This window comes from Heterocephalus glaber, unplaced genomic scaffold, assembly GCF_053883595.1.
Source record: "Heterocephalus glaber isolate CG9 unplaced genomic scaffold, H.glaber_assembly_v1.0 deba00001537, whole genome shotgun sequence".
Classification (NCBI taxonomy): Eukaryota; Metazoa; Chordata; class Mammalia; order Rodentia; family Bathyergidae; genus Heterocephalus; species Heterocephalus glaber.
In genome coordinates, this window is record NW_028258332.1 from 5078407 (window position 1) to 5096756 (window position 18350).

The following is an 18350-nucleotide window of genomic DNA, read 5'->3' on the forward strand; positions in this document are numbered from 1 at the left end:
ATAACATCAAAAAAATTAAATACTTAGGTATTAACCTAACTATGGAAGTGGCAAATGAAAAATGTCTACAGTGAAAATTATATCAGGTTGAAAAAACAAATTGAGGAAAACATCAGAAAAGGGAATAATATCCCTAGGCATAATCAAAATGGCCGTACTTTCAAAATGGATACACAGATTTAATGCAATCCCACTCAAAATACTAACATCATTTGTCACAGAGTTAGAGAAAACAATCCTAAATTTATATAGAATCAAAAGAGACGCAGAAGAACAAAAGCAATCCTGGGTAACAAAAGCAAAGCTAGTGAGTCACAATCCTAGACTTAAAGTTACACTCTAAAGCTACAGTGATTAATACAGCATGGTATGATAGATAATGTGACATAGGAAGAAAAAGTTCAAATGGAAAGGGGCAATAGGGAGGGAGAAGAGGGAAAGGAAGAAAGAGAAAAGGGAAAGAGTGAGAAAAGAAAGATAAAATAAGAAACAAAGCTTTTGTAAATGAGGAGGGAAAAGGGTTGAAGGGAGGGGATGGGAATGGGAAAAATAAGAATTAAAATATAACATCTACAGTTACAAATTCCATGTGATGAATGTGATCATTATGTATATCTAAATTGTACCAATGAATATAATTAAAATAAAAAATACAGCATAAAGCTTGGACAAAATCAGGCATGTGGATCAATGGAATGGAACAGAATAGAAGTGGCGGAAACAAGCATAGGCACACACAGCTATTTGATTTTTGACAAAGGATCCAAAACATACACTGGAGGAAAGGGAGCCTCTTCAATAAATACTGCTGGTAAAATTGGATATCCACATATAGAAGATTTGGTCTAGACCCATATATCTCACCAAAATAAAAATGGATCAATGATCTAAATGTCAAAACAGAAGCAGTCTCCTGGAAGATAAAATAGATACAGCTGTTGAAGCCACAGGCATAAGCAAGAGCTTTCTGAACAGAATCCCAGGGGCACAAGAAATGATACAGATAATCAACAAATGGGATCACATCAAATTGAAAAGCTTCATACTGCAAAAGAAGTAATCAACAGAAAGAAGAGCCAGTCTATAGGATGGGAAAAATTTTTGTCCTCTACTCCACAGAGAGCTAACATCAGGAAAATATGAAGAATTCAGAAAAATCAGACCACCACTAAAATAAAAGACACAATCAGAAAAGGGCAACTGAAGTGAATAGACACTTCTCAGAAGTATTATTATCTGATAAATACATGAAAAAATGATACTATCATCATTGGCCATCAGAGAAATGCAAATAAAACGACACTGAGATACCAATTTACCCCAGAAAGAATGGCTGTCATCAAAAAGTCTAATAGTAACAAATGCTGGTGAAGATGGGGCGGAGGAAAGAAACTCTTCTTCATTGTTGCTTAGAATGTAAACTGGTACAACCACTACTGAAATCAGTGTGGAGATTCCTAAAGAAACTAAAACTAGAAGTTCCACTTGACCCAGGTATCCACCTTCAAGGTATCTTTCCAAAAGAGTAAAATCATCACATTACAAGGATACATGCATATCCATGTTTATGGCGGCACAATTTGTAATAGTTGAATCTTGAAAGTGGCCTATATGTCTATCAGCAGGTGAATGGATAAGGAAAATGTGGTATTCATGCACAATGGAGTACTGCTGTGCCATAAAGAAGGATAAACTTGGGACATTTGTAGGAAAAATGGATGCAGCTTGAGAGGATAATGTCAAGTGAAGTAAGCCAGACACATAAGCTCAAACATTGCATGGTTTCCCTTATATGGGAAATTCATCTCTTATTATCTCACATCTCACATGAATTATCTCAGAGATAAACAGGAAGTAGAGAGAATTTCAAATACTTCCCCAAGTTACAAATTCCACTGTTCTGAAAATACTTCAATATATATGCTTATATAGTTTTTCATAATATAAAAATGAAAGTAGCAAGAACAGTGAGTCAAGTGTGTTTGGATCAGGGGGACTGTTTTGAGGGCATTAGTGGCAATGTGTCTTGGATGTAACACATTTTTTAAAAATTCACCAAATTTTATGAACACTCCTCCTATGACTGAGAACAAAGTTGTTTTCCAAACTATATGTTCTTCTATTTTAATTATAAATAGAGAGTTTTGATATAGGTACACCTTGTAGAAAGATTAAATTGGTGTAATTAACATAATACATAGTTCATCTCCTTATCTTTTTTTGGTGTGCTAGTCTTTTAGCACCCTTGTCAAATACTATTTTAAAATTATTAACTGCTTTCAGCATGCTGTGGGCTAGATCATTGAATCTTACTCCTCTTGTCCAACTGAAAGTCAAAGAAGCCAGGCAAAGAGAAGAAAGTCTTCTGAAATTGCTGTCACAGTGTCTTGTGGCCACAGTGAGTGGAAGCCTTTTGTAAGCACCGAGCCCTGCTGATACAGGGATCTGGGTTGGCTGCAGTGGCCCCTGCCTGGCCCAGCTGCACTGCTGCTGCTCAGTCCACAGCCTTGCTCCGTGTCTCCATCACGATTTTTGTAACTCAGTTGTGCTTCCTGAGTGGCTGTCCAGTTTCTCCAGGTTGTACACCTACCTCGCATCCTCACCAGGTGCTTCCATCCCTCTGAGACTGGATGCTGCCATTGAATTCACAATGTAGTATACACTTTGAAACCAAGTATTTCGTAAAAGGAATCAGCACTAATAAAAAAATTCCTCCTCAATAGCTAAAGTCTTCCTACGTATAGATAGATTTTGGTAACAAATATGTCACCATGATCACATCCTGCGAAGAGGATTCCTGGGCATCCTTATTGGGACCTAGAATCTGATTTGCTCCCAGTGGGGCTCCTGGCTAAGAAAGTACTCACCTCTGGGTGGTATCCTGTTTAAGAGAGTGTGGTCTAACCAATGGGCTTTCCCTAGTGCTGCTGCCATATGGCTTATTTCTCCCAGGGGTCCATCTGATGGCTTGTTTAAGTGATGTGTTTTCCAGGGCACAGCTCTTGGCCAGAGATACGGGTGGTTGAGCAGTTAGCCGAAAGCTTGTAATTGAAGCCATGGAATTTTGTAGCCATCCTGGGAAACAGAGAATTGAGCAGCCCATAGGGCCAGGGTTGCTGAGAACATCAAGAATCAGTGGTTGAGAAAGGAACAAGATCCAGAAATGGATAAAGAAGCCCCTGGGTTCCCACCAGCAACTTCCCTGGCCTCAACTCGTGTCTCTGCTCCTCAGCCCCTGAGCGATTTACTTTCCTGGCTACCCACAATGGTGGAAGAAGGTTTGGAGCACTGGCTTGCTGCTCGTGGTGTTAACCTAGAGTGTTCCCTGTCACCAGTGCAGCCTTGAGGTACTGAGCGGGCTTTGTCAGGGATGAGTCAGCTGCCCCAGATGCCTCTCTTTCTGGGAGGCGCAGTTCCCTTCCTCGTTCAGAATTTCCTAGTTTACTTTCCATATGAGTTGAGTTATAGAATAAGTGTGTCATGTTCAATAAAAAGTCCAGTTGGATGTGGATTTGCATTATATTGAATTTCTGAAATTTTGCTTTGAAAGATATTTAAAACTGTGAACTAAAAAAAGGGTACTATAAAAAAATGCAGAGATATGTTATATTCTCTGTTGAATTGTTCTACCAAATGGCATCTCTCTCCAAGAAATTTGGTTATCTTCTGTGTCTTTTAAAGATGTTTTCTTTTTTACAAAATTAGTATATATGTCTCTTAGATTTGTTCTTAGATGCCTGAAGTTTTTTGTTGTTTTATAAACAGACATTTTAAAAATTACCATTTCTAGGAGGTTAATGCTGAGTCATGTGAATACTGTTGTTTCTTATGTTGATCTGTATCTAGTGATGTTGGCAGAATCTCAATAGTTCTATTCATTTGAGAGTTTCAGTTAATTTACCTAGATAGCGTTGTCATCTGCAGCTTGTTAGAACTGTCTTTCTCCCCACCAAATCCTCCACTCACTCTATTCTTACGTAGCGTGTTGTGTAATTTATTAGCTGGGGCTGCCTGTGCGGGAGTGAATAAGAGTATAAGTGGTATCAGGCCTGTTTCCACCTCAGCGGAACATCCAGAATTTCATCCAAAATATAAAGGTTTGCTTTATCGTTGTTAATAATAGAAGTAGAGTTGATTAATTAGGAAAAAAGCCTTCCCATCTGTTTGGAACGCTTTTATACAGGTTTGCGTTCTCCTTATAACATCCTTCCCTGACCTCCTTCTGCCACCCATTAGGTCAAATCCCTCACCTTCAGTTACTATTTCTGGAGCACACATGGTGGTGTGTAGACTTGAATCACTCAGCACATCCCTCTCTGGTTACCGTGCGCCTCCCTGCTGGACCATGACCTCCTGTGGGCAGTGGTATTACTGCTTCCCAGCGTCGTATCATCCCCTCCAGGACAGTGCTGACCCACAGTGGACAAGCCAGCCACTGCTTGCTTGATGGAAGCCTTAGAGGATGGCTCTATTTTCATGTTCTAGTTTGTTGTTTTTGTTATTATTGTGTCCACTTATTCTGTTTTTGCCTATCTTTTGACTTTAAAACATGTATTTTTTAATGGTACACACATAAAAAAACTGTTCAAGAATCTTAAACTTGTTTATTTCATACTCATTTTACATCCAATTTCTCAAGACCGATTTCTCCCAGGTGTTGAATTTATTGGCCAGATTTCTTGGTATTCACTGTCCCATGGCATTTGACAGTTTTTTTCCAAGCTGACTTTAAATTGGCTTTTTAAAAAAATTTCTGTCCCCGCCCAGAACTCTGACCTCTTTATGGTTGTCTTTCTCTAGCTGCTGAACTCAGGAAAAGCCAGCTCATATGTACAGACTCTGCCCATTTTTTCCTGTATTGACCTTTCAAGTCAGGTGGCCAGCCTGCCTGTGCACTGGGCATGTGTCAGGGCCACAGCTGTGTCGGCTCATTCCTCTTCCCACTGGCATGATGTTCAGGAAATGCCACGGCCCAGCTCAGTGGTTGTGGCTATTTTGGGGCCACCCTTCCTAACAAGGAGCTTGGCAGGGTGTATGCCCCATGCTGTGGGCCTGTTTACTCTCGATGCCAGAACAGGAACACCTTGAGCCTTGTGCCTCTGCTGGAGGTTGAAATCCTGCCCAACACTCTGGGCTCCTTTTGCCTAGTGGGAATGAAATTGTTGTGTCACATCACCCAAAGTCTACTGTGTGGCCAGCCACGGTGTAAATGCCAGAGATGTGGCCCTTCAGTGACTACTGGCTATGCAGGAGAGTTGCAGGAGGTCCACCATCCTTAAGAAGTGGGTAACAACGGTTACTGTCCTTTCGAACAGCATGGCTCCTGCTTGAAGTGTGCAATCAGCCATACTCTTGTGCAGTAATGACAGAGGAAGACTGCTGCTCAGTTGGAGAGAATCGCGCACACAACTGCTGCTCCAGTTGTACCTGTGTGCAGTTCTCGGGCCACCCTGAGGGGATAATTTGCTAGAAGGACTCACAGAATTATGAAAGCTGCTTTCACCTTGCTGAAGTTTTTTTTTTTTTATATAAGAAAGGTGTGGCCAAGGGGAGATTCTAGGTAAATACCACTGTGGAGCTTCTGTGTCCTCCCTCCCTATCATGGACAGTGCTGTTCTCCTGGCCATGACAAGTGACAGGAGTCATGAGCATCTGTCTACTACAGAGGTACAGCTGAGCCTTCAGTGTCCATAGCTTTTGCAGGAGCTCCCGTCCTTGCACACGCTTGCATGGCTGAGCCAGGTTCTCCTGCCTTCCGGAGATGAGGCTGCAGTTTTAGCCTCCATCCCTCTGGGGTTAGCACTGATACCTCCTGGCCCTCAGGCCTCATCACAAATCACATTTTCACTGTCAGTGCCCAAAGCACAGGCAAACAGAGACATTTGTGTGCGGCAGCACGTTGTAGGGGCCTGAGTCACCCCCAGCAGCCGAGGGCCAGACCAGACGCTTCTGTGGGTGAGGTGACAACCACAGTGCATGAGGCCTGAGTGAAGCTCTGTAGTCCATGTTAGGGTTCAGATCTAGAATGTCCCTCAGAGTCTCCTGCGTTCAGAGTTGAGGCCTTTGGAAGGTGATTGGGTCGTGGGATCACTGTGCTCATCAGTGGGTTGATCTGTTGATGAGCTCATGGCTCCATGCTCTGTTAGGAGGTAGGGCCTGGTGTGGCACTAAGGTGAGCCTTTTCAGGGTATAGCTCCCTCCCTTGCTCCTCCTTTCTCAGTGCTTCCCTGCTTCCCCGGGGTGAGCAGCTGTCCTCTCCCATGCCGTTTCTGTCTCACAGCCAGCCAATCCTGGACTAAGCCCTCTGAAACAGTGAGCCAAAACAAGCTTCTCCTCTTTGAGTCATAGGTGTCAAGTAATTTGTCCCAATCATGGGAAAACTGATCCATACAGTCATCCACATCTCCAGTGCAGAACCTGGACTATGGACAGCCAGCACCTTCATGGTATGCATGCGTGCCAGACCCTGCACTGAGTGTTTTTATTAAATAGCCTCATCTGTTCCCACATAGCTCCTGGAGCTGGGCACCATCCTCCTCTGCTTTACAAGGGCAGAGACCAGGCCACAGGGTGGTAGCACACTTACCTATGGCCAAGTGTCTGGTGAAATGAAGAGATCGAAACCAAAGGGTCTGACTCCAGAGAGCTGCTGTCAGACAGGAGACCAGAACTGGAATGAATGTTCCCAGGAGAGCAGAAGCCAAGGATGCACAGGAAAGCCCCCACTGCAAAGACTGCCCTCATCCCAAGCTATCAGGAGCACCCAGTCCGAGAAGCACTGCATTGTTTAATACTGTCCTTCACTGTATCCTTTTAAACTACCCTCACTAAGGAGAATCTTAGGGAGTGGCCGGGACATGACCTGAGAGTGCTGCCCATAGCTTGGATCTTGCTTAAAAAGGAGATTCTGCATGGGGTGAACCTGGAAAGTGTTAGCAGGGGCAGGGGCAGGGCCAGGGGTGGCAGGCTTGAGTTGGTCAGCAACGTGGCATGAATGAGTAAGTGGGGAAATAAGGTGGAGGGAAAAAATACCCGCTGCCACCACCCGTCTACACGTAGGGACTTCCTGACCCTGCTTTCAATTCAGCACATGCCAACCCCATCTGGAAGGTCCCTTCACTCTGTACTTATGGGATTCTAACCCAGCGGTCTTGGTTCCCCACTCTGCTTCCTGAATACAGAGTATTTTGGAGTCTCCTTGATGGTTCCAACAACTCCGAGTGAAGTCTGGGCAGGAAGTTGCAGACTGCTTGGCCCCCAGCTGCTGGGTGGCAGGGTTTTGCATCTCACGCAGATGTCTTTCCTACTCGCCTCTGGCCCTGTGTGCTGTGTTCCTTGTGCCTCGCAGGAAAGCACACGGGAGCCCCAGACTGCGCTGCTGTAGTTGCCTTTCCTCTTTGGTTTAAAAATACTTGAATCATTGTAAATTTTAAGTTAGCAGAGGAGTATGCAAGGTGATTTCCCTGTCTTAATATAAATGGAATAATTTGCATTTTTAAGACCTCAGTAACAAGGTGGCAGGGATGTGTCTCTGCTTCCTCCACCTCGTCTACTATGCAGCGCGACTGTGACCCCTGACCCTGACCAGAGCCCCTGAAACAGGCCTGGAGGTGGAGTGAAGAGGCAGCTGCAGAGCCCTGAGAGTCAGTCCCACTGAAGGAGGTTTCTTCAAGGTTGACAAATGGCGCTGAGAAGCAAGCCTGTGTGGGGAGCTGTGGAGGCCCCAAGCAGTGGCCCAGAGGCCCAGGGAGAGTGCTCTGGGGTCCTGGAAGTTTCACAGAGCCCTGCGCCCCCTGGGCAGGGCTGATTCCCTTTCCTTGGGCTGCTGTTACTCAGAACTGCCCAAACTCTGCTCCGTGGTTAGACGGCAGGAATGTGCCACCACCTGGCTCTGGAAGCAGCACAAGTCCGAAATCCCACGGAGGACAGGGCCACACTGTCTGGTGGCAGCTGCCCTCCCTGGCTGGGCTTGCAGTGCCTCACTCTGGTCTCAGCCTTCCTGGCATCCTCCCTACATGTCTCTTCTCACTTCTTATAGGAACACCAGTTAGATTAGCGCCATTCTAATTTCCTCCTCTTTGCTTGATTATATCTGCAAGGATCCTCTTTCCAGATGGTTCTAAATAGAGCTGTAGTCACTTGCACAGTGGCTTAGGACTTGAACATACTGTCTGGCGACACAGTTCAACCCCTGCCAGGTTTCCCTGTGCCGAGGATGCACTGTCCCCCAAGGGGGTGGCGGGCACTACTCACGGTCCCTTCCAAGATCTGATCACACCCTTGATGTAGACCGTCTTACAGATTCCAAAGCCATCTAGGAAGAAAATGTGTGCTAGGGAGGTATTGAGGTCCTTTCAAACCAGAGTCTCCCCGGAGTTACGACATTCTCGTGTGTCAGTGTCACTCTGAAATGAGTCCACACTCACAGGAATAGTCCTCCTGCCTGCCCACATTGCCATGGAGGTATGTGGGCCTTCTCAGCTGGGGTCTGCACATTGCAAGACGTCCACTGACCCCTGCCTGCCAGCCCGGCAATGGAGGTCATTCTTGATCTCTGCATGAATGACCCGGGGTGTGTCCTGGCCGGACACACTTTTAAATATCTTCAGTTCACTTTGTAAAGCCTAGGTTTTTAGAGTGACATCTCATTTAATGAATTTCTGGCGAAAGCGAATTCATTTCATCTTCTTGGTGACTGCTGACTCAGCAAGCTGCTGCGCATGAGGGTTTTCTGAGCTGGGACAGTGTCCCTAAGGGAGAAGCTGAGGAGGGGCATTCTGCTCAGGCTCACTGCCTGCCCCGAGGCTGCAGGTTATCTTAGCTTGACAGAGAGCTCGGCCAGAAACTGTCCCTGCAGATACAGGAGCCCAGTCCTGTTTGCATCTGACACTAGTTAACTGCATGTCCTTTGTACGAAGAGCTCTCTGAACAGAGTGGAACTAAAACTTCTCCTTCTGATGAGACCATCCAGTTGTGGCCGGGAGACCGTGCTGCATGATCACAGAAACCTGGTCCAGCACCAGCAACTCAGAGGGCTGATGTTTTGCTGCAGGATGGAGAGGCTTTCTTTGCCCTGTTACCTCAAAGGAAGTAAACATCCAGTGTGTGCACGCGTGTGTTTTCTCACCTAAGTAGGACATCAGTGTGCAAACATCTTTTTTATTGAAAATGGGTGAGAATGAAAGAAAATAAAGGTCTCTCGAAGCCTTTGAAATTGTAGTCGTTTGCTTTGCTTTCCCTTCAGGGCGGTGATTTAGGATGTTATAGAAGGAAGAGTGCCGTAGCACAGCAATGAAAGAAGAAAAATGCTACCCGTGGTGCTCCTTTCTGGGTGCCCAAGAAGGCCGGGTCTGGGCTGCCACACACCGTGGCTGCTTCTCAGGGGGCCGTTCTGGACTTAACATGAATAAGCACACATCTGAGAAAAATTAAAAAGTAGTTAATAACAAATATGAAGATTTTTTTTTTTAAGTAGTAAAGCATGTACTGATGAGATGTGCGAATTTTAAGGCAGTTCAGTGTGCTGGAACCAGCCTGCTGGGCAGTTATTTTGGGATCCCACACATTTCTGGCTGTTTAGAACAGAGGCGGCATTTCTGAGTTGCCCTGCTGTTGGGTACTAGCCACAGGGTGGTGAAAATCATCCGGGCTATGCAGCGAGCGGGGATTCTCCAGGACCCTCACCTGGGCTTTCCCACAACGGGCCTTGCTGGAATAGACAGTCCTACGGGTGTTTCGCGAGCAGTCTCTACTTCCTCTGCATTCTTGTCTATGTTTTTCTTCAGAAGACAAAGGAGCTGGTTCTGAAGATTGGCTTCTTAACCGGACTCTTATCAGGCCATAAGCAGGCCCTGCCATTCTCTGCTCCTTTTGTAGCTGCACTACTATGTCCGTGGGGATTGTAAGAACCATGTGGTCTTGGAGGTTTTTATTTCTCACTCCATTTCTAGTTGAATCACTTAGGTTTCAGTAAAGGAACAGATCTATTATAAAATGTGTACATGATTATATAAAGGATTTACTACCTAGGCGGGATCTGGGGCAGAAGAATGCACGCTGGAGAGCTGGAGGATCCAGTGGAAGGTTGAAGGCCAGGCACTCACTGTAGAGAGTGTGCGAATCCCAGTCAGAAAGCCGAAGGGTCTGTATGGGAAGGCCAGAGTCTGTGCTCAAGCCTAAGGGAACTGGAAATGGATATCTGAAGGTGATGGTGAAGACCCCAGCTCCTCTGAAGAAGAAAAAGGGCAGATTTCTTCTCCCTCTTTTTATCCCATACGGGCTACAAGCCTATTGGTTGGTGCCACCCACATCCAAGTGGGCCTTCCTCCTTGATTTGCTGGCCTACCTGTCAGTCATCCACAGACACACCCAGAACTGTGCTTTAGTAATTGGCTAGATGATTCTTTTTTTTTTTTTTTTGGCTAGACGATTCTTACTCATCAAGTTGACAACACAGTTAACCATCAATACCAATGCAAAACTAATAGCTGTCCTACAAATAATTGTGGAACCAACCTAATGAGAGTATAAACAATGTATCTATTCACTTGTCTCCCCTACTGTAAGAATGATGGAAAATACTTCCAAGGTCCTCTCTATACCAGGCACTGTCCAATTCTTTTACACACACAATTACTTTCTTCCATGGGCCCATAAAGTGAGTACTACTGTTGCTTGAATTTTGCTGCTAAGCAAGCCTAAGCCCAGAGAAGTTAAAGTTTTGCAAAGTTCCACAGCTAGGAGGAGAACCAGCATTTGAACTTGGCATTCTGAACCATCACAGTGGCCTCCGTGTGCCTGTCACCACCTGTCACCTCGGGGGACTCCCCTCTGTCCTGCCTGGGCAGATGACAGATTCTTGTGTGATGGGGAAGGGATAAAGCTGGGAATTCTGGAGTGTTCTCTGTAAACCACTTTTAGGTTAGATGTTATTCAGATTTTTTCCAGAGATATAAAAAACTCAGTAATATTACTGTCTGAATTGCCAGCTGGTATTCTCATTTGGAAGCAGTTTTACTCTGTGGATGAATATATAAGAGAAATAAGAGTTATTTGACCAAAGGAGCAGCAGTCCCTGTGTGTGTGTGTGTGTGTGTGTGTGTGTGTGTGTGTGTGTGTATTTCATTCATTATGTTTGGGAATCAATTATTACTTTTGTACTAAAACAGAAATTTCATTTTGTTGTAAGATTCCTTAGCATTTTGCCACTTTACACTAGTTTTCCACCTGTGCCTGTCTAAGCTCCTGCACACCCACCACGGACCATTCTTCTTGCAGGAAACGTCTGTCAGACTCACCCGGGCCCAGTTTGGATCCAGTCTGATCCATCACAGCTTCTCCCTGTGTCGTGCCTGCTTTGTATGTTGTCTGCGCCTCATGTACACGTCTTTGTGGTGCCACACAGTGTCCCCAGAACACTTACCCTAAGAGCTGAAAGTTCACAGGGGAGGAAAAATGTGGCCTGGGCTTCCAGGTCACTAGTGGATTCCATGTGCACTGTGCTTACAGTTGCCTTTAGGGAGTCTGTGTTTATCATAGGATCCCAGCAGCCACTCTGCTGGGTTGGGGCCGCGGTGGTGCAGTCCTGGGGATGGGTGGAAGGTGCTGGTGGCAAGCACGCTCCGTCTGCAGCAGGTCGGGCTCTATGCCTAGACCTGCATGTGCGCAAAGAGCTGCTGGAAGGAAGAGAAATGAATGTTAGACCCTGAGCTAGAGCAGCAAGTTCTCAGGAAAAAATAAATCTTGAGTTTAAATTATTTCCTATTAAGAGTTGCTAAGCAACACCTCACTTAGCTACTCCGGTTTTCTGTATTTCAAATTTCCTTTTCTCAGCGGCTACTAATATCATCCTCACCTAACTCATATAGGAAGGAGGAGAGAACACTTCGAATCCAGTAAAGATGTTGTTACAGCAACCTTGTGATCCATGGTAAATAAACATCAGGAAGGAAGTTGGATACTGCGTGGTATATAATCAACATGATATTTTCTCTCCATTCTGCCTTCTCAGTGCTTCCTTAAGAATGTTTCTCCACTAAGCTCTTAAGTTTGTGGTTTGCAAATTCAGGGTTTGTTGGTTCAGTTCAGGTGTTAGCAGAGGTGTGGGTTTTACATAACTCCTTGTGTTTGTCTTGTCAACTGTACTATCTGCTCCCTTGGGGTGGAACTTTGCATCTTCTTGCTTATGACTCTTGTGTCCCCAAGCCCCAGCCCATGGAAAGCATATCAGCAGAGTAAAAACTCTCTGAGGTCTTAGGAGAATATTGGGTTCCTGTCATTTACTTTTTAGACCTGTTTGGCCTTTGTCTTTCTTTGTACTGCTATTGAAAAAATACCACAGCCTAAGTAAGTTACAAAAATGGACATTTGTTGCTCACAGTTTTGGAGGCTGGAAAGTCCAAGATAAAGGTGCACACTGCTGTCTGTTTCCAAGATGGCGCCAGCGTCTGGTCTTCACATGTTGGAAGGCGGATGGGGCAGAGGGCGTGAGTGCTGTGTCCTCACCGGGCAGAGGAGATGAAAGAATGAGGCAGGCCTCTGAAGACTCTTTTATGGGTATCAGTCCCCCTCATGAGAGGCCAGTCTGCGAGGCTTCATCACCTCCTGAAGGCCCCACCTTTCCATGCTGTTTGTGTCCGAGCTTCACCTTGAAGTCGGGAAGGGGCATGGGCAGTCCCATCATAGCAGCTTTGGGATTGAGTTTGCAGCCGTGTGGAATCCTAGCCTCACCACAAGTGAATGGGGAGACCCTGGTGTTCTCTGTGCACTCAGGGCCTGCCTGGATGAGTCCTGGGCTGGCTGTCATGGAGGGCACACTGAAGTCCCGCCTCCTCTTCCCTTCTGTAAAGTCCGACCACACACAGGGACACTGGAAGGATGGCCAGGCCCGAGGCTTAGGAGTGAGGAGCTTCACCGGGTAGGCGACTGGGTACGGACCTGGAGCTAACATGCTGTTTTGCTATATTGTGGGTCAGGACTGCACCGATGTCCTAGGCACCATGACATGGGTGGCTTGGGGCCGCAGACATTGCCGCACTGTTCTGGAGACCTGTGGCCTGAGAACAAGGTGCAGGGCCACAGTCCCTTCGGTGTTGTAGGGGAACCTGTCCTCATCTCTGCCTGGCTTTGTGTAGTTTGCTGAGCATTACAGGTACCCTGGCTTTCTGCTGTGTCACCCGGGGCTCTGCCTCTGTCGTCAGAGCCCTCTGTCTTCTCAGGTCCCTCTTAAAAGGTTACCAGTCACCCTGCACCAGTAGGACCTTATGGTAAGTAACAACCTCAACAATGACCCCATTTCTACGTCAGGCCCGTCCTGAGGCAGAGGGAGCATAGTTCTGCCGGCGGGTCACGGGTACTGTACCGAGGAAGCAACTGATACAGTATGAGTCGTGAAATCGTATTTCTAGTTTTTCTCTTATGTGGGAGGATTCAAGGCCTACCAGACATAAAACTTACATCTAGACCTCATCTGTGCTCAGAATCTACATAGATGTGAGGCTCAAGGTAAAGGACTCCTTGTTCAAAAAGTGCTGAGCATTTCAGAATTGCAAGAGCAGAGCATTAAGGTGAGGTGGGCCCTGCTACACAGGGGTCTGTGAGACAGAGGCCACTGGCCCATCTGGGGAGCCAGCCTGCCTGTGGGCTGTCAGGTAGAGGCTGGGGCTGAGAAATCAGGAGGTGGCTCTCAGGTGGAAGGTGCCACATTTGAACTCCTGGCTTCAGGTGGTTACAGACATGAGGACCGCTTATTTTTCTTGTCCAGGGAGGTTTATGGTGGCAGGAGGGGCCATCTCACCACCTGAAGTGTAGAGAAGGCTTCAGGGCAGAGGAAATTGGTGGAAAAGGGAGATGAGTTAGATAACGTAGATTTAAAAAGTGTCTGTATATCTCTGCTCAGTGGGGGTGGAAGGGGAGAAAACAAGGACACAACAAAACTGTCTTGTGTCAGGGTTGGAGTTGGTTTGCCAAGCAAATCTTTTAGTCCTGCCACACATGATCTATGACTGTTTTTGCTCCCTTGCTTATATCCAGCTTTTCTTTTAAAGAGCCGCTTTGACTCCTGAGGGTCCACTAATATATACCACTCTATGCAGGGATGCGTATCGTGTTAAATTTAATAATTTTGCAGCAAGTTGGTTTTAGCAATTTTATTGTCCAATAAATTCAAAGCTGAGATGAATAAGCATTTCTCTAAAACCAGCGGTATGCCAATCCCATTCCAAAGTCAGTTGATACTGCTGTGGATAATCACATCCAAACATGGTGACATAATACAGACACAACTTATTCTCCCACTTGAAACAGCTGAAAAATGGGATAAAATATGAAACGATGGTTTTGAGACAGTGGTCAAAGGGTGCTGCAGGACACTGAGCCCTAGGAGAAAGGAAAGAGAAGAGGTGAGCTCTCAGCTTCCTGCCCTGACCATTGCAGGCCATGGCCCAGGAAGAGGGAAGCAGCCAGAGCCCAGCAGTTGTTCTGTGCTAAGGAAACAGAGCTCTGGGTCTTGGGGCTGGGAGCAAAAGTGCCCCGATTCTCAGGACAGAATTTCAGCCAGGGAGGCGAGAGGACAGAGCTGCAGAGGGAGGAGACAGCTGCAGTGGGTGTCCAGCCCCCACCCAGGCCTCAGCAATCTTGGCCAATGCCGGACAGGAAGAGCCCACTGGGGCTCAGGAACCTCCGGACAGGATGGTTCCTGGCGCTCATAGCGCCTGGGAGACAGTTCTAGGGAGGAGAGATTTTCCCTAAGGGAAGGAAAACCTGTGTGTCCCAAGCACCTAATCAACTCACGTTCATACGCCTGCCAAGAGAGGCTCCAAAGACACGCCTTCAACACCTAGTTCTCCTTGCGGTTTTAGCACACTGACTTCAGCAGCAGATAGGACAAAAAGAAAGTCAGTCAGGAAATAAGAGAATTGAAAAGAACTACTAAACACACTGCCCTAACAGATAGAACATTCTACCCAACCAGGCACAGTGTGCATTCTTTCAAATATGCATCGAGCATTTACCAAGAGTAGACCATATTCTGGGCCATGAAAGTCTCACTTAGTTTAAAAAGATTGTTACCATGACAAGTATGTTTTTGTTTTTTGTGGGGTTTTTTGCCCAAAATAGTTAAATTAGAAATCAGTGCTATAAAGTAATCTTTAAAGTTAGTAAATAACTGGAAACTCAGCAAACCTCTTTAAATAACACATGAGTCCTAAAAAAAATTACAAGGGAAATCAGAAAGTATATTGAACTCCGTGAAATAAAAACATGGATCCCAATTTGTGAGATGCACTTACAGTAGGGCTGCTTAGAGGGACATTCGTAACACTAAATATTTGTACTAAAAAAGAAGAAAGAGCTCTAAGCAGTAACTTAAGCTTCCACTTTAAGAAACCAGAAAAAAAGAAGTGCAAATTATCAGAAGGAAGGAAATTATAAGGGTCAGGAAATAAGAAATTGCAAATAGAAAAAAAAACAGAGATAAACAGTGAAACTAAAACTGATTCTTTGAGAAGATTGGTAAAATTCATAAACCTCTAGTTGGACCGATGAGGAATGAAGATAGAAGGTAAAATATCAGTATCAAGAGTTTATAAGGGGTTATCATTACAGATCCTACAGACTTTTAAAAAATAGTAAGGATGAACCATGAGGCAGGAGGACTGCAAATTCCAGTCCAGCTTGGGCAATCTATCAACTTAGAGAGACTCTGTCTCAAAATAAAGAATAAATGAAGGGCTAAAGATGTAGTTCAATGTGAAGGTCCTGAGTTCAATTCCCTGTGCTGCCAAAAAAAAAAAAAAGAAAAGAAAAAGAAAAATATGAACCTTGTCTAGCCTTATATCATTATAGGATAATTTGAATAACTAAATATTTTCATACAAAGAAGCTCCAAGCCCGTATGACTTTTCAGTTGAGTCATAACAAACTTTAAAGAGTAAATAATTCCAATACTATAGGAATTCCACAAAACAGAAGAGGAAACATTTCCCTGTTTCCTCTGATACTCTGGTACAAAACCCGAAGACCTTCCGAGGAAAGGAAACTGTATAGACTAGTATCTTTCATGAACATAGACACAAAAATTCTAAACAAAATTTTAATATAGATTTATTAATTAAATTTTACCCAACAGCACACACACATGTATGTATAAGCACATATTTGTATGTGTATGTATATATTTATAGAAAAGAAAATGTATATATAGAAGAAAATATACATGAACGAATGTAATTTATCTCTTGAGCACAAAGTTAGTTTAATATTAAAAGCTAAGTTTTATGATTCACCACATTAGTGATCGTTTCAGTGGAGGCACTAGGTCATCTTGTCAGCAGATGCTGTGGGGGTATTTGATAAAACCCCACATCTGTTCTTGATAACAGCTTGTAGCAATCTGGAACAGCAAGGAGCCACAGTACCTTAAACTGATAAAGGCAACTCCAAAAAATACAGCGTGAGACGAAGGGTGAAGGAGGGCCTGCTGCCCCCTGCGATGGGGAGTGGTGTGAGGGCAGTGCTTCTCGGTGCCCCTCAGCCCTGCGCTGGCCTGTTAATGAGAGCAAAGAGCAAATCAGGGACACTCAGGTTAGAAAATAAGAAGGAAGCCATGCCACTGACAGCTGAGGCAGGATGGTGATCAGTTCGAGCCTAGCCTGGGCAACTTTGCAACTTAATGAGACTGTCTCAAAATAAAAAATACAGAAAGGGCTGGGAATGAAGCACAGTGGTAGGGTCTCCCCGGGTTCAATACCTAATACCACAAAATGAAAAAAAGAGGAGAAGAGAAGAGAAAGAAAAAGAATGAAAGAAAGAAAATAAAGCACGAAGCTGTCTTCACTTGCCAGCCTGCACGTTGTCCACTGCTGATGTCACCACGAGCCCCGTGTGGCTACTGAGTGTTTCCGATGTGACTGTTTTGGATGAAAATGTGCTCCTGGGTAGACACCAGCTTTTGAAAATGAAGTGTGAAAAAAGGAAAGATTGTCAGCTCTTTCAATCATAATTTTTTTGCTCGTCACATAATAAAGTGATTGGATTTAATTTTGTCCACTTCTAATGCAGCTGCAGGAAAAATTCAGGTCTTACTGGTGGCTGGCACTGTATTTGTACTGGACTCTCTTGGTTTATGCTGAACATTATATGGCACTCCCAAAACAGCTATGGAACTACTGAGTAGGTTAGCGATGGTATGATTCATGAGGCTGAGAGGTAGACACAGATTGTATTCTTATATATTTTGGAATATCCAGGCAGAAATTGGAAAAATACCATTTAATATAACATCACAATATGAAATACCTGGAAGTCAATGGAATAAATACATACACTCCTTGGCATGAAAAGAAATCACACATTGTTGAGAATTGAAGGGCCAGAGGGCTGGAGAGTAGGATTCTGTTTGTGGGTTTAAAGATATATAATTCTCCCAAATTCATTACCTACAGGTTCAGGGCAACCACCACCAGAGGCTCCACAAGGTTTTTGTAGAGGGTAGCAAGCAGCTGTGGGAATGTATAGAGAGAGGGAGGGAGAGAAAAAGAAAAGAAACAAGAAAGAAAAAAATGAAAAATCACAACTTGGAGATCTTACACTACTACATTTTAGGGTTTATTATAAATCTACAATAATCAAGATGGTATAGGATTGATGTAAAAATAGACATTTAGGCCAGTGGGTACAAAAGATCCCAGAAATGATCACAAACATATATGATTAATTTATTTTTGACAATGTTCAAAGCCAATTCAATGAGGAAAGTATAGGCTTTTCCAAAATAGCCACTGAAAAAATTGAATAGCCTTAAGCAAAAAATAAACTTCTACCCTGACTTCACACAGTATATGAAACTTAACACGGAATAGATTATGGGCTTCAGTGTTAGATCTAAAACTGCTAAACATATAGAAGAAAACATGAGGGAGGCTCTTAGTTCCCTGGGAGTACAAGACTAGTTTTTAAAAAACATGACAAATGTAAACTACAAAAAGTCTGTGTTGACTTTATTAAAATCATTTTGACTTGAAGTGAGCAATGTAAGCCAGGGACAAGGACAAATTGTAACAAAATATATACCTCAGAAAGGTCTTGTGCTGAAGATATAACAGGGTTTGAAACCTCATAATAAGAACACAACACAACAGAAATTAGCATGGCTTTCAAAAATACTTCACCGCAGAAGACAGATGGATGGCAGATATTCTCAACAAAATATGCTCAGCATTATAAGCCACTTGGGAAATGCAAATTAGGAGCCCCGTGAGATTCCACTACATGTCCATCAGATGTGCTGGTGGCAAAACGACTAGAGTACAGAATGTTGACATGGATAAGAGAGGACAAGGCCAGGGCAC

The 18350-nt window shown here is 44.5% G+C and overlaps 1 protein-coding gene and 1 long non-coding RNA gene across 3 annotated transcripts in view; one reads left to right on the plus strand and one right to left on the minus strand.

Annotated features, from left to right (window-relative positions):
- Adcy2 (adenylate cyclase 2) overlaps window positions 1–18350 on the plus strand; it is a 405544-nt gene that overhangs the window by 27713 nt on the left and 359481 nt on the right. The window lies entirely within an intron of this gene.
- LOC110349274 (uncharacterized) lies at window positions 14164–16553 on the minus strand. Its single transcript, XR_002395121.2, has 3 exons — window positions 16419–16553; window positions 14791–14866; window positions 14164–14376 (listed from the first exon to the last, which is right to left on the minus strand). It is a non-coding gene; the product is annotated as an uncharacterized LOC110349274 (long non-coding RNA).